Source organism: Sus scrofa, chromosome 14 (assembly GCF_000003025.6).
Source record: "Sus scrofa isolate TJ Tabasco breed Duroc chromosome 14, Sscrofa11.1, whole genome shotgun sequence".
Taxonomy (NCBI): domain Eukaryota; kingdom Metazoa; phylum Chordata; class Mammalia; order Artiodactyla; family Suidae; genus Sus; species Sus scrofa.
Genome location: NC_010456.5, coordinates 106,139,346 through 106,150,722, shown reverse-complemented (window position 1 = coordinate 106,150,722; position 11,377 = coordinate 106,139,346).

Genomic DNA, 11,377 nt, shown 5'->3' with positions numbered 1-11,377 from the left:
CTTCTTGAGTATGATGTGATAGCAGAGGATGGTTCCACGGGATAATAACTGTAACCTTTACAGCAGCTGGGGTTCTATGCAACACTTAATTTGCAAATGTCAATCAATAGCCACATCAAAGAATGTATCAAAGCCCAATATTCTCAATCCTCACCCCTGAGTTGGAGACTCTAACTGTGGGAAAAGGGGCGATGACCGCTCTAACTGCTGAAAATGGGCATTGTCAGGAAAAGCAGTTAGGTCTCCATTCATGGGACGGACAAGTGGGCCTTGATACATTACTTTGGATACCCCTTCTATCAACATTTGAGCATTGATAGCTCAATCAAGATGTAATGAAGCAAGAAATACAATTAATTATACAGGGTCTGAATAAAAGGATCAAGATCACAATGAATATAGCGAAAGAAATATTTTCACCAGGAGGAGGAAGTCAGCTGGTTCCACAGGGCAGCTCCAAAAGCTGGAGCTGGATAGGACAGCTCATGAATCTATTGTTGAAAATCTTAGCAGGGAATGAGACACATTCTGTGAACAATCAGGAATACAACATTTAGATTTTATAATAGCAAGACCTTAGTTAAGGAAATGCAGAAACCTTGATTAGGCTCCATTGGCATATATTCCCCCTTCTTTTTTTAATTTAGTTTAATTTTATTTTATTTTGGGGGGCATTCTATTAACCATGGTCTGTGATATAACAGATTGTGAACTGAAAGGAAATAATATTTTCTTCAGATTAACCTGATACTTTCCATGAGTTTCTGCATTAATCACCAGGTTTTAATACTAATAAAAGAAAAGCTTTACATTTGACTGACATACACTATCATTTTGCTAAAATGTGAGGGATTGCTGAGTAGTTATGTTGTGAGCCACATGGGAAGTCCTCCATTGCCATGTGAATTGAGGCTTTAACCTCTTACAAAATATCTTTCTAAAAGAAGAGTTGGAATCTGGAACAATCAGAAAGGCTTTGCAAAAAGAAAATGGATTCCCAGTCACAGCTCAAAGGCTGTGTAAAAATTTTGTAACTGGCTTGCCAGAAATATGAATGTGGCAGATTCATGAGGGAGGGGCCCAGGATTGGAGAGGAGGACTGAAAAGTGACTCCGTATTCAGAAGGAAGTCAATAGGCTGTCTGTCTTCCTACATTTAGAGTCACTCAGGACTCCTGAGTGGTGATAAGGACAGGAGCCATTATGGAAATGTCCTGCCAGTCCTGATCCTGGGCCTGAGGGGTCAACCACAGAGACCTTCATCTTCAGTGGCAGTCCCTCCTCCAGTGATCTCCCCAACATATGGGGCACAGCTGAGTCTAAGGGCATTCCCATTTAAAGGATCTCTCTTTTCCACAGAGGAAATAGGCTCTGGGCATAGGTCTCTGCCCTAGTCCTCTCACCATGGAAACTCCCAGGTTAACTCCCTGTAGCACCATAACTAGAGCCTCAGCCTTTTCTCTGTCTCTCTTCTTGTTCTCCTTTCATTCTTCCTGGCCCTGATTATAACATATTTGAGTTGCTACTCTGAGGAGGTGCTCCAGGTCCTGATCAGGACCAAAAGCCAATTTTTTTGGAGCTTTCTCCATATACTGGCACCAATTGAGCTATAAATTTATCCTTAAGAATTATTTGGCCCTCCATTGTTTCTGGGTTGGTTGGTATATGTTTTCTCAATGACTTTGAGTCTTTCTAAGAAAATTGATGGACTCTCTTCTTCCCCTAGTAAACCTCCAATAGTTTTTAATGGGCTTTACTCATGAGACTTTTACTCCCTCTACTATACAAGTAACAAAGTGATTTCTATGTCAATTGTGGTTATCTCCCTCATCAACAGACCAACTGGGATCACTCATAGAAACCACCTGACACCCTTTGGGAAGTCTTGTTCTATCTCTTCTAATTTGCCTCCAGCATTTATAGCATCATTCCCTTCATCTGCCCCAGCTTTGATTTGACAAGTTTCAAAGACTTCATGTATATTTTTTTTTTTCTCAAGGCAATGTCTGTTTTAGTAATAACACAATGTCCTTCCAGGCTAACTCAAAGGACTGTGAGACCCTGACAGACAGTGACCTCACAAATGTCTCTTAATTTGTTCCCTGATATTACACTAGAATTGTACTCATAGGGGGTAACACAATATGAAGTAAAAGACTAATTCCTTTTTGACTCTTCATAAGCATAATTTCCATCCCAGATTTGAATATTTTTAAAGTCAAGAGGAATTTTTTCACAAGTCAATTTGAAGCTTGCTTTTATCAAATTCAGGATAGGGAGACAAGAGGCCTGAATCTTTCCAATTTATGGGGCTTTTGGCTTTAGTTATTATTTTGTTGTTGTTGTTGTTGTTGGCCTGATTGGCTGGAGACTGTCCAAGAGAGTAATTCATTAACAGAACACAGAGGTTGATGGCCCATACAGACAGGAATCGGCTTCCCCTTAGGGCACCAATCCCAAACAGTTCCATAGTAACCATTAAGCAGTATGACCCCCTCCATAGCCCTGCATATATTCCAATGAATTTGATTTTTCATTCTCTTGAAGGTACATAAAGTTCTGTCAGGCATCCCCATATTAACTGGTTTCATCTGATGATAAGCAAAACTCCAGCCTGTAATTATTTGGAGTGAGTGGCTTTCTTTAAATTAGCCATTGCTTGGGCTAACATTGAGGCCTTAAAGGACTCCATTCCCACTCCCTGACAGGCTTTAATATATTTAGCAATGTTAGCTTTTCCTTTTAAAAATCCTGTGGCATTTTTGCAATCAGTATTTGCATTTTCACATGCTAACAATTTAAAAATAGTATCAGACACCTCAGAGTTAGTTTGTCTATAATTACTACTAATTATAATGCCTCTTGTAAATGAGCTAGAAATTCAGTATAAGGTTCCTTAGGGCCTTGTAGGATCTCTTGAAAAGAAGTATTTATTTGACCCTTAGATTCAATTTTATCCCATGCCATCAAGCAACACTGCCTAATCTGTTCAGTAGCTAAATCACTCATTCTCATTTGATCTTGAGGATTACCCCAAGGTAATCCCTAACAACTGTTCCATTGTATTCAGAAGATTTTGAGCCTTTCCTCCAGTGTGTATTCTTGCCTCCTTTGTCATAGATGAGTTGGCTGTAAGTCCATGGGTTGAATTCTGGGCTTTCTATCCTGTTCCACTGATCTATATGTCTGTCTTTGTGCCAGTACCGTATGGTTTTGATGACTGTTGCTTTGTACTATTGTCTGAAGTCATGGAGCCTGATTCAGGCTTTGTCAGGATGTCTTTGGCTATTCTGGGTCTTCCATGGTTGCAAACAAACTTTAAAATATTTTGTTGGAGTTCTGTGAAAAATGTCCTTGGTAATTTGATAGGGATTGCACTGAATCTGTAGATTGCCTTAGGTAGTATGGTCATTTTGATAATATTAACTCTTCCAATCCACGAGCATGGTATATCTTTCCATCCATTTGTGTCATCTTTGATTTCTTTCATCAGTGGCTTGTAGTTTTCAGAGTACAGGTCTTTTGTCTCTTTAGGTAGGTTTACTCCTAGGTATTTTATTCTTCTGGATGCGATGGTAAATGGGATTGTTTCCCTAATTTCCTTTTCTGCTCTTTCATTGTTAGTGTATAGAAATGCTGTCAATTTCTGTGTATTGATTTTGTATCCTGTGACTTTGCCAAATTCATGGATGAGCTCTAACAGTTTTCTGGTAGAGTCTTTCAGATTCTCTAAGTATAGCATCATCTCATCTGCAAATAGTGATAGTTTTACTTCTTCCTTTCTAATTTGGATTCCTTTTACTTCCTTTACTTCTCTGATTGCCATGGCTAGGACTTCCAAAACTATGTTGAATAGTACTGGCGAGAACAGACATCCTTCTCTTGTTCCTGATCTCAGTGGGAATTCTTTCAGCTTTTCACCATCGAGAATGATGTTAGCTGTGAGTTTGTCATACATGGCCTTTATGATGTTGAGGAAGGTTCCCTCTCTGCCCACTTTCTGAAGGGTTTTTTATCAGAAATGGGTGTTGGATTTTGTCAAAGGCTTTTTCCGCATTTATTGAGAGGATCATGTGGTTTTTATTCTTCAGTTTGATCATGTGGTGTATCACACTGATGGATTTGTGGATATTGAAGAACCCTTGCATCCCTGGGATAAATCCCGCTTGATCATGATGTACAACCCTTTTAATGTATTGTTGGATGTGGTTTGCTAGTATTTTGTTGAGGATTTTTGCATCAATGTTCATCAATGAAATTGGCCTGCAGTTTTCTTTTTGTGTGGTATCTTTGCCTGGTTTTGGTATCAGGGTGATGGTGGCCTCAAAGAATGAGTTTGGGAGTGTCCCTTCCTCTGCAATTTTTTGGAATAGTTTCAGAAGGATAGGTGTTAGCTCTTCTCTAAATGTTTGATAGAATTCGGCTGTGAAGCCATCTGGTCCTGGACTTTTGTTTGTTGGAAGTTTTTTAAGCATAGTTTCAATTTCCATACCTGAGATTGGTCTCTTCATCTTTTCTATTTCATCGTGGTTTAGTCTTGGAAGATTATATTTTTCTAAGAATTTGTCCCTTTCTTCTAGGTTTTCCATTTTATTGGCATAAGGTTGCATGTAGTAGTCTCTTATGATCCTTTATATTTCTGTGGTGTCCGTTGTTACTTCTCCTTTTTCATTTCTAATTTTATTCATTTGAGTTCTCTCTCTTTTTTGCTTGATAAGTCTGGCAAGCGTTTCATCAATTTGTTGATCTTTTCAAAGAACCAGCTTTTCATTTCATTGATCTTTTCTATGGTTTTCTTTGTTTCTATTTCATTGATTTCTGCTGTGATCTTTATGATTTCTTCCCTTCTACTCACTTTAGGTCTTGTCTGTTCTTCGCTCTCAAGCTGCTTTAGCTGTCAAGTTAGCTTGTTTATTTGAGCTTTTTCTTGTTTCCTGAGGTGGGCTTGTCTTGCTATATACGTTCCTCTTAGAACAGCTTTTGCTGCATCCCATAGGTTTTGGAGTGTCATATCTTTGTTGTCATTGGTTCCTAGGTATTTTTTAATTTCCTTTTTGCTTTATCCAGTGATCCATTGGCTGTTTAGTAGCATGTTGTTTAGTCTCCACATGTTTGTGTTTTTTGCAGTTTTTTTCTTGTTGTTGATTTCCAGTCATATAGCGTTGTGGTCAGAAAAGATGCTTGATATGATTTCAATTTTCTTAAAGTTACCGAGGCTTGATTTGTAGCCCAGGATGTGATCAGTCTTAGAGAATGCTCCATGTGCACTTGAGAAGAATGTGTGTTCTGTTGCTTTTGGATGAAATGTCCTATAAATATCTATTAAGTCCATCTGGTTTAATGCTTCATTCAGGGCCTGTGTTTCCTTATTGATTTTCTGCCTGGATGATCTGTCCATTGCTGTAAGTGGGGTAAGTCCCCCACTATGATTGTGTTATTGTCAATTTCTCCTTTTAAGGTTGTTAGCAGTTGCCTTAATTATTGTGGTGAACCTGTGTTGGCTGCATAGATATTCAAAATGGTTATATCTTCTTCTTGGATTGATCCTTTGATCATTATTCAGTGACCTTCCTTGTCCCTTAAAATATTCCTGATTTTAAAGTCTACATTGGCTGATATGAGAATTGCTACTCCAGATTTCTTTTGATCCCCCTTTGCATGAAATATTTTCTTCCATCCTCTCACTTTCAATTTGTATGTGTCCCTAGAACTGAAGTGGGTCTCTTGAAGACAGCATATGTATGGGTCTTCTTTTCATATCCATTCAGCAAGTCTATATCTTTTGGTTGGGGTGTTTAGTCTGTTAACATGTAAGGTAATCACTGATATGTATATTCTTATTGCCATTTTATTAACTCCTTTGGTTTTGTTTTTGTGTCTCTTTTTTCTTTCCTTCTTCTCTTGTTCTCTCCTCTTCTGGTTTGATGACTATCTTTAGTGTTGTATTTGAGCTGATTTTTCTTATTTGGTTGTGTATCAATTGTATATTTTTGGTTTGCAGGTATTTTGAAGTTTTGATATGAGTCTATATGTATATGAGATTGTTTTAAGTTATTGTTCTCTTAATTGCACGCTTATCTCCAGTGTCCTGCATTTGTATCCTCCTCTTCTCATGATTTCTGATTTTGTTGGTATAATTGTGCATGGATGATTTCATATGTTTACTGTATATATATCTTTACTGGTGACCATTTGTGGAATTTTTGTTTCATGTTGCTGTCTTTTCTTTTCTGCCTAGAGAATTTAATATTTGTTGCAAGGCTGATTTAGTGTTGCTGAATTCTCTCAGCTTTTGCTTATCTGAGAAGCTTTTGATTTCTCCTTCAAATCTGAATGAGAGCCTTGCTGGGTAAATTAATCTTGGTTGGAGGTTTTTTCCTTTCATCACATTGAGTATATCATGCCACTCCATTCTGGCCTGCAGAGTTTCTGCTGAAAAATCTGCCAATGACCTTATTGGGGTTCCCTTATTTGTTATTTGTTTCTTTTCCCTAGCTGATTTCAAGATTTTCTCTTCATCTTTAATTTTGCTCAGTTTGATTAGTATGTGTCTCGGTGTATTTCTCCTTGGGTTTATTTTATATGGTACTCATTGCACTTCCTGGATTTGAGTGAGTGGTCCCTTTCCCATGTTAGGAAAGTTTTTGACTATTTTCTCTTAGAATATTTTTTCTGTCCCCTCTCTCTCTCTTCTCCTTCTGGCACCTCTATGATATGGATGTTGCTGCGTTTAATGTTGTCCCATCATTCTCTGAGACTCTCTTCATTTGTTTTCAATCTTTTTTCTCTTTTCTGTTCTGCATCCATAATTTCCACTAATCTGTCCTCCACCTCACTTATTTGTTCTTCTGCCTCCTGTATTCTGCTGTTAGCTGCTTCTAGTGAATTTTTTATTTCAGTTATTGTATTTTGCATCTCTTCTTGTTTAAGTTCTATATCTTGTATCTCTTTGCTCAGTGTTTCCTGTAAGTTATTCATCTTTGCCTCCAGTTTATTTCCAATGCCTTGCATCACCTTCAGCATCAACAATCTAAACTCTTTTTCCTGGAGGCTGAGAACCTCCTCATCGCTTAGCTGATATACTGGGGGTTTTCCTTTCTCCCTCATCTGAGATATAGTTCTCTGTCTTTTCATTTTGATAGGTTTTTGGTGTGGTGACCTTTTTACAGATAATAGAGTTGTAGCCTCTCGTACTTTTGGTGTCTGCCCCCCATGTGGCTGAAGTCAAATTGGGGGCTTGCTGTAGGCTTCCTGATGGGAGGGGCTGATGCCTGCCCCCTGGTAGGTGGAGCAGATTGTAATCCCTCTGGTGTGTGGGGCTTAGTCTCTGGATGGGATTAGAGGCAGCTGTGTGCCTGAGGGGTCTTTAGGTAGCCTGTTTACTGAGGGGCGGGGTTGTGATCCCACCTGGATTGTTGTTTGCCCTGGGGCTTCTCAGTGGCTGGCTGATGGGTGGGGCCAGATTTTCCCAAAATGGCCCCCTCCAGAGAAAGGCACGGCTGCTGACTATTCCCGAGAGCTTTGCTTTCAATGTCCATCCCTCACAACAAGCCACATTCACCCCTGATTTCCCAGGAGTTCTTCCAAGAACTGCAGTCAGCTCTGACCCAGATACCTATGGAGACATTGCTTTGCTCTGGGGCCCAGTGCATGTGATAGTCTGTGTGCACCTTTTAAGAATGGGGTCTGCATTTCCACCAGTCCTGTGGAGCTCCTGCGCAAAAAACCCACTGACCTTCAATGCCAGATGTTCCAGGGGCTCTTTCTCCCAGTGCAGATCCCCACACGTGAGAGTTTGATGTGTGGTTCAGAACTCTCACTCCTGTAGGTGAGTCTCTGTGAACCAGTTAGTTTCCAGTCTGGGGGGCTTCCCACCCAGGAGGTATGGGGTTGTTTATATCGTGAAATCACCCCTCCTCCCTCTTGATGTGTCCTCCTCTTTATCTTCTGGAGTAGGATATCATTTTTAAGGTTTCCGGTCCATTTGGGGAAGGATGCTCAGCCTTTAGTTGTGAATTTTGTTGTTTTTAGGAGAGAAGTTGAGCTCCAGTCCTTCTATTCCACCATCTTAATCCCATCTACTAAAAATTTTTGACATAAAGTATATTCAGTCTAGTATACTACTACTTGTTCTCTTTTGGCTACCATTTTCATGGAACACTTCATTACATCCATTTACTTTCAGCCTCTGTACAACCATTAATCTAAAGTGAGCCTCTAGTAGACACCATAGTTGGATCTTATTTTGTGTGTGTGTGTGTGTGAGTGTGTCTTTTGTCCATTTATGGCCACACCCATGGCATATGGAGGTTAACAGGCTAGGAGTTGAATCAGAGCTGTTGCTGCCAGCCTACACCACAGCTGCGTCTACAACCTACACCACAGCTCATGGCAATGCCAGATCCTTAACCCAGTAGGTGAGGCCAGGGATCAAACCCACAATCTCATGGTTCCTAGTCAGATTCGTTTTGTTTCCACTGCACCACAGGAGAGATGGGAACTCCATGGATCTTATTTTTTTAATCCATTCAGTCACTCTATATTTGATTGGAGAGCTTAATCCATTTACATTTAAAGGAATTATTGACAGGGAATGACTCACTATTGTCATTTGTTGTCTTCTTTTTATTAGAGTTCTTTCTTTTTTCCTATCCATTTGTTTTTCATTCTTTTTCTGTATTGATAACTGTAATTACTTTCTCATTTTCTTTGGTGGAACACCTACAGGTTTTCTTTGTGTTTACTATACAGCTTATGTAAAATATCTTAGTCTATTTTAAGCTCATAACAACTTACTTCAATCATATACAAATCTTTAAACCTTCAATTCTTCCCCAGTTTGTTATCATTGTCACAATTTACATATATTTATATTGTGCATCCCATTCACAAATTTTTTTTATTTTCTGTTAGAGTGGATTTACAATGTTCTTCAATTTCTATTGTCAAGCAATGTGACCCAGTCATACATATACATACATTCTTTTTTTTTTTTTTTGGTCTTTTTTTGCTATTTCTTTGGGCCGCTCCCACGGCATATGGAGGTTCCCAGGCTGGGGTGAAATCGGAGCTGTAGTCCTTGGCCCATGCCAGAGCCACAGCAACGCAGGATCAGAGCCACGTCTGCAACCTACACCACAGCTCACAGCAACACTGGATCGTTAACCCACTGAGCAAGGGCAGGGACCGAACCAGCAACCTCATGGTTCCTGGTCGGATTCGTTAACCACTGCGCCATGACGGGAACTCCACATTCATTTTTAAACTACCTTCCTTCTCATATTTTAATAAGTTGTTGTTTCACTTTTAAAGTAGAAAAAAAGTCATTATTGTACCACCATCACATAGTATTCTTATTTTTCTGTATACTTACTGTATTAAGGAGGTTTTTTATTCTTCCTTGTAGTACCATGGTGCTGATAATGGTACTTTCATTTCAAGCTGAAGAGCTCCCTTTAGCATGCTTTGTAAGGCAGTCCAAGTGGTGAGCAATGTTGCAGTTTTGTTTGTTTGGGAATGGTTTTTTTATGGTTTTTATTTTTTCCATTAGAGTTGATTTACCATGTTCTGTATTGGGTATGTCTTATCTCTCCATTTTTAAAGGAAGTATTGGTGGTATTGGTTCTTGGTTGGTGGGGTTTTTTTTCAGAACTTGGAGTATATTTTCTCATTCCCTTCTTTTCTGCAAGGTTTATGCTTTAAAATCTGCTGATAGCATTGAAGGAGCTCTCTTGTGACTAATGGCTTCTTCTGGCTGTTTTGAAAATTCTCTCATTGTACCTGACATTTGGCAATTTGATTCTCCTGTATCTCAGAGTAGATTTTTAATTTTTTTCTCTTATTTGAGGATGTTTTGTCTGTCTGTTTTGTTGAAACTCCTGCATTATTTTTTTATTGTTCACCTGACCCCATGATGACCATTATAACTGTTATTTTGAATCATCTTTCAGTTAACTCATATATCCCTCATTTTCCATTTTTCTTGACACTCTGCATTGCTGTCTTCACATAAGAAAAACAATCACTTCTCTCAGTCTTCACCAATGAGTCTTGCAGGAGAAGAACCTCACAAATCAATTAGCTAAAGATTCCAAAGGTCTCTTAAACCTGCATGTGAGACCAGCCTGTTTTTTTCTATTCCAGCAGTCCCTATGTGTTTAGAGAATGCTGAGTCCTATCAGCGTTCCAAAACAAGCAAGACAGAAGCCAGTTCCTCATGCAACCCCCAGCCACCACCCCACCCCCCAAAAAAAGTTGTGAATTTTTGGAATGACAGAGGTGCCTGCCAACAGCTTTTGTTCTCAGGGAGAAGCTGGGAACTTGTGGGGGGGTGGTCCTGCCCAATTACATAGCTCTTTGAAGGGTTGGCAGTTATGGGGAAAGTGTATCTCTGCCTTTCTTTCTGGCATGGATATAGCTAGATGCATGTTCACTACGAGTACAGAAGTCTTTCATCTAGTTCCTGGATTTTTTTAACAAAGAGATTTGATCCACATGTTGTGGTGAATCAAGGTGTCCACTTGGGGGAAGGAGAGTTTAGAGATTCCTATAATGCCATGTTAGGGATGTTACTCCTCCTTGCATGAGTTTTGGCAAACTGTACTTAAGGGATGGATCCATTTCAATTAAGTCATCAACGTGGTGGACAGAGCGTTACTCATAATACTCATTTATTATTCTTTTAATGTTCATGGCATCAAGACATGGCCCCTCTTTGAACTGCAATTTTTGTGATTTGTGTCTTGTTGATTTGGGGGGAGGGGGAGCCTGGCTATAGGTCTGTCAATTCTGTGGAACTTTTCAAAGAACCAGCTTTGGTTTCACTGATTCTTTCTAGTAAGTTCCTGCATGCACATTTCACTTATTTCTGTTCTGGTTTTCATTGGTAGTTTTCTGAAGCTTACTATGAATTTAATTCTTCACCTCAATATTTCCCTACAGGGTGAAGCTGCTCCTGAAAACAATTTATCTCACTTTCAAAACCAACACTCAAATAACTAGGTGACATAGAGCCAAGGTAAGCTATTCTCACTCCCTTTGTCCTTCTCTGTGAATCTCATTCTGAGGACCAACACAACCACTTTGCATTTTTTCTTTCCTTCTTTACCTGCCACATGCACAAAACTAAGGAAAGTCTGAGAAGTGGCTCATTGAATTCTGCTTTTTACTAGGAATATACACAGGAGAAATGGCTTGGCATTGGCAGATGCTAATGACCTAGTTTTATTTTGTATGGCATTCCTAGTACTAAGTACATAGTACTGCACAATATCAGACAAGCATTAGCAAAATATCCAATACAGGTGAAGAATAGCAGATACATTTCTGTAGTGAAATTCCACAAGGAAGAGAGGTGGTCAATGAAGGCATTCTCAGGA